Raw genomic sequence first — 5,792 nt, forward strand, 5'->3', positions numbered from 1 at the left:
GGCATACTGTGGACAGCAAGAGGTTCTTGATGTAAGTGGTGGCTCAGCTAGGATCCACCACTGGAGGATTTTAAACATAGATTAGTTTACAAAATTAGGATGCTAGATTCCATGCCTGGCAATTGTGTTCTCTTTTATTGTAAACTAGGATCATGTGGTGTTTTCCTTCCCACAGTGACTCAACTGGGTTCCAGAGAAAGATACAGCAGCAGACCATGGTATACACTCTAGCCTTTCGTAGGAATTTGGAAACGCAGGGATGTCGTGACAACAGCCAGCTGTGGCAACTTAGTGTAGGTGAGATGGGCCCTGGCTAAATGGAAAGAATGTGGTCTCTGCCTTTCCGCTGGTCTGGAGACAGACCAAGGCCAATGGCTGGTGCCTAGCCAGGAATAGCATGGGATGCTTTTTTATATTTCATGCAACATGTGTAGTTTGCCTATTATATCAAGAAAACATAATCTCCCAGAAGGCATTCTGACACTTATAACTTTTTTCCCTTTGTTACATCATGTTTTCTGAGATTTAGGTGTAAAGATGGTTTTGTAGATATATCAATTCTGGCTGCATACCCCAAGCTGCATGCTTGAGAGTTGTAGCTTGCTATAATGGTAGTTTCTGCAAAAATTAAAACTTTAATATATTTAAATAATTTTCAGGTTATCTGTTTGTAGAAAGGAAGTGCTACTTTGATGAGGGATAAGAACTACTCTTATCTATTTCTAATCGGAATACAGCAAGGAATTACACTGGCTTAGTAAATTGACATTAATAAGTTTTCTAAGACCCATGAGTTGACTAGCCTTAGATATTTTAAGAACCAGGTATATTTTCCTTCCTGATAAATGGGTCTCAATCAAATTTGACCGTGTTGGTTAGAACCAGTACATACTTGCCATTATTGGATATGCAAATTTCGAATATGAGCAGGTACCTTTTTCTTCATATACATAACTAAAAACCAAATGGAGATTTAAACCTTAAGCTTCAGAAGAGGATTGCAAAACAACCTATGCATGGGAGACAATGTTAGCATATGCTGCATCTGATAAAGTACTAACATTTGGAATTAAATATGATACTCAAGAAAATGATCTTCAAAAATCAAACTACCTAGTTCAAATGGTCTAAAAAAATAAACTGACACCACTCAAAAGAATAAATGCAATTAGATAATAAAAACATTTTTACTGGTAATTTTTACTGGTCATAAGGAAAACACTAATGAAAATGGTAATATAAATTACTCTAAACATCATGTAGTCTAACTTCCATTAAATGTAATATGAATGTGAAATGATTGGAAATATCATATTATGAGATTGTAGGACTCATGAATTATTTGTAAAGGCATAAAGAGAATATTTTGTTTGTACTGGAATTTTCTTGAATTCTTTCTGAATAGGTCAAATTCTCTTCTGTGAATTCCTCTGGACATCTGCTGCTTGTGTTTACTCACACAATGCAAAGTGCAAAACAAAAATTCACCTACTTTAGGAGTTCACTGATCACAAACACTACAAAGGTCAATAGAAAAATATTTAGAAAGTTTTGTTTTCATCTATAGCCTCCCTTTCAACTCCAAGTCAGGATTATTCACACCTATCTTCATCATGAAATCTGTGTTTTTATTTCATAAAAATAAACACTAATAATTATTACTTTCTTTGGAAAAATCACATCATGTAGGATAAAGATATAGTCAAATAATAATTTTCAAATAAAGCCAGATATTTCCCAAGTTCCCTTTATTAGGAAATAATAATAATAATAGTAATAATAATACTCAATTCAAAATTTTATTTTTCCACAATGTACCTTCTACAGCTAGTCATTTCTAAATTCAAGAAATTTAGACTTAAAAATAATAATATTGAAATCAGGTAACATACATAACAAAATAAAATGATTAGCGTTTTGTTCTGGGTTTCTTTAAGCAAAAAAGAAAAAATCATAGATCTCCTTATATAATACTCATAAAAGTTTGTTTTGACAAACAGCCACTGGTCCTTCCTCTTGTCTTCCAACTTCCTGTTATCAATTCTTTTTGGCATTCTTCTGGGCCCTAGAATTCTCTATTGCATTTTTGTCTCACATTTTATTCACATAACTTCTGCTGACTCTGCTTAGAATTATTTTTTCTAGTGTACTGGGTTTATTTCTAGTTTTCTGGAATCTATCTACATTCACTACCTCCTACACAAAGCAAGTGTATAAAACCTAGAAGCTAGATCTCACATGAGAGAGAATATATGGTGTTTGTCTTCTGATCCTAGATTCCCTAGATTACAATATACCACAGTAATACCTATTTTCCTGAATTGGTTAATATAGTTTTATTTTGGTTCAGTTTTGGAGTATTCTAGTTGTTCTTTCAAATTTTTATTTCTTAACTGCATAGATTCAATATGATTTCCATTCTCTCTCTCTCTCTCTCTCTCTCTCTCTCTCTCTCTCTCTCTCTCTCTCTCTTTCTCTCTCTCTCGGTGAAACACATGAAAAACTGGATTTGAAGTTATTTTAAGATAGTAATGTCTCAAAATTCCAATAATATTGTTTTGTGCCTTTTCACCATCATATATGTGCATATGGAAATTCACATAAATGGGAAACTAGGTTACAGGAAATTCAGGATTCTACCCAAGTCTGCCTTTGGAGAATATATGAGTTTGATAATGTTATACACTAGAGTTATGATAAAGGTTTTCTTAGAGGAACACGACTAACTCAAAGGCAGCTACATCACTGAAAAGTCTGTCCCAGTATGGATAAAGACTCACAAAAGCTGCATACCAGGAGCTCACTTTTCAATGTACAAGTAATTCTATCGAAGAGTTTTTCTCCTTTCCAACAATAAAAAGGAACATGTAACCTTAGAGATGACCCTTGCTAATCTTCTTAACTCTGAAGGTCTTGGGCTTTGTAACTTCAAGAGCTGGTGGAGCCTTCCGTCTGAGATGACTTACCTTCCTGAATCTTGTAGGTTGCCTCCTTCTACAAGGGTACCTTGCACTTTGGAGGAAGTAACCGCAGAAAAACCATAAATACTTTCTATTTTCATTATTTAATCTGTTTAATACTACTAATTTGTTAGTAGAGTTTAAAAGATTAAAATGACTTCATTGACAAACTGAAATATCTTTTTAAACTTAAATACTGATATTTAGTAGAAAAAAATACATATCCTAATCTGAATTTATATGGAAATTATTTAATATTTTAGCTCTGTAATTTTTATATATAAGTGAAGTAGATCAAAACATCAATTTTTAAAATTTGCTTGTTAATACATATATAGAAAATCAATAAAAGATTTAGGACAGAAAGAATATATATTTTTATGTGAGTATGGGTTTTAAAAGAGGGATAGAAAAATAAACTCCTCCATGGGTATTTTATTCCCTATTTGGGGGAAGAATGAAGTATCCACGTGTTGGTCTTCCTTTTCCTTGATTTTCTAGTGTTTTAGAGATAGTATCTTGGGTATTCTAGCTTTCTGGGCTAATATCCACTTATCAGTGAGTGCATATCAAGTGAGTTCTTTTGTGATTGGGTTGGCTCACTCAGAATGATATTCTCCAGATACATCCATTTGCCTAAGAATTTCATAAATTCATTATTTTTAATAGCTGAGTAGTACTCCATTATGTAAATGTACCACATTTTCTGTATCCATTCCTCTGTTGATGGACATCTGGGTACTTTCCAGCTTCTGGCTATTATAAATAGGGCAGCTATGAACATAGTGGACCATGTGTCCTTATTACCAGTTGCAACATCTTCTTCCTCCCCAAATAGGGAATAAAATATTCTTGGAAGAAGTTACAGAGACAAAGTTTGGAGCTAAGACGAAAGGATGGACCATCCAGGGACTGCCCCACCCGGGAGTCCATCCCATAATTAGCCACCAAATGTAGACACTATTGCATATGCCGGCAAGATTTTGCTGAAAGGACCCAGATATTGCTATGTCTTGTGAGGCTATGCCACTGCCTGGCAAATACAGAAGTGGATGCAAATAGTCATCTATAGGATAGAACACAAAGCCCCCAGTGGAGGAGCTAGAGAAATTACCCAATGAGCTGAAGGGGTACGCAAATGTATAAGTGGAACAACAATATGATCTAATCAGTAACCCCATAGCTCATGTCTCTAGCTGCACATATAGTAGATGATGCCCTAGTTGGCCAACATTGGGATCATTGGGAAGAGAGGGCCCTTGGTCTTGCAAACTTTATATGCCCCATAGAGGGGAATGCCAGCGCCAAGACATGGGAGTGAGTTGGTAGGGGAGCAGGGCAGGGGGGGGGGAGGTATTGGAGACATTCAGGATAACATTTGAAATGTAAATGAAGGAAATATCAATAAAATCACAATAAAATGAAAAAGAAAAATAATCTCATTGAGGAATGGATAAAGTTTCTTGATACAGAACTAGAGTTGGAAGAGATAAGTCCTGTCTCAAAATGAAGGATCATGATCCAATGGAAGTGGAACAATTGAGGAAGTTGTTTTTTGGTGGTCTGAGCTTTGAAACAACAGATGATAGCTTAAGAGAACAGTATGAGGAATGGGGCACACTTAAAGACTGTGTGGTAATGAGAGATCCCCAAACAAAACATTCCAGAACCTTTATGTTTGTGACCTACTCTTGTGTTGAAGTGGTGGATGCTGAGCCTCACAAGGTTGATGGATGTGTGGTGGAACCAAAGAGAGCTGTTTCTAGAGAGGATTCTGTAAAGCCTGGTGTCCATTTAATGTTGAAGAAAATATTTGTTGGTGGCGAAAAGAAATGAAATTTAGGGCCTAGGATTCATGTAACTTATGAGTTGTTTTGTTGTTTTGTGAGCTTAGAAGCCTGAGGCTGGAAATTTAAGGTTCAAATAATGTAAGACATAAAGGGTTCCTTTGATGTAAACTTACGTTTAAAAATTGCCCACGCGGGCCCAGGCTGCCTTGAAACTAGAATCAATTAGCCACAAAGATAAGAAGGAAAGGAATGCAGGAACTAGCCTGGGCTATTGAGGATGACTCAACGGCCATCTGGCAGGGCGACGCCTCCCTTAGCTTACTAAGAGTCATACATTAACCACACTTCCTGCTATCCCCCAGAAACCTCAGGCCCTTGAAATTCCTAAACGTTTTAGCCTATACATACTAGTCTGCTGACTTGTAATCGCATTGCTATGTTTGAATGAGCCAATCACATGTAACCGTGCCAATTCTCCCCATCCCCCGACCCTTGCCCTATAAAAACCCCTAGCTTTTGAGTCTCGGGGTCGGCTCCTGGGCCCAGAGCTCTGCCATAAAACTGCCTTGTGCTTTTTCATCAAGACAGACTATCTATCTTGTTTCTCTAGGACACCCTGACTCCCATAACCTAAGGACCTGAAGGGGTCCCCAATAGGGGGTCCTACAGTGGTATTAAAGAGGATATGGAAGAATATATCCTGAGAGACTACTTTGAAAAGTATGGGAAGACTGAAGCAGAGTGGGAAAAAGAGAGGAGTTGCTTTTGTAACTTTGGAAGATCATAACACAGTTCTAAAAATTGTTAATCAGAAATACCACACATTGAGTGGGTAGGAGAGCATTCTTTGCTCCAGTGCACTGCTGGGGAGAGGGCAGACTGCAGAAGCAACACAGCTGCTGGGACAGACTCCTTTTCTGGCTCCAGTCATCCAGCACCTTTCCCTCCCGAGGAGGGGTGTCTGCCCAGGAGAAGTCTCAAGGCCTGAACTGGCAGGAGAGCCATCTTTATTCTGGTTCACCTAGGCTCCAGTCTGCACTGG

The 5,792-nt window shown here is 37.3% G+C and overlaps 1 pseudogene; it reads left to right on the top strand.

The window, feature by feature from the left end:
- Nucleotides 1-4,466: 4,466 nt before the first annotated feature.
- LOC110320923 overlaps nt 4,467-5,792 on the top strand; it is a 2,882-nt pseudogene continuing 1,556 nt past the window's right edge.

Source organism: Mus pahari, chromosome 4 (genome assembly GCF_900095145.1).
Source record: "Mus pahari chromosome 4, PAHARI_EIJ_v1.1, whole genome shotgun sequence".
NCBI lineage: Eukaryota > Metazoa > Chordata > Mammalia > Rodentia > Muridae > Mus > Mus pahari.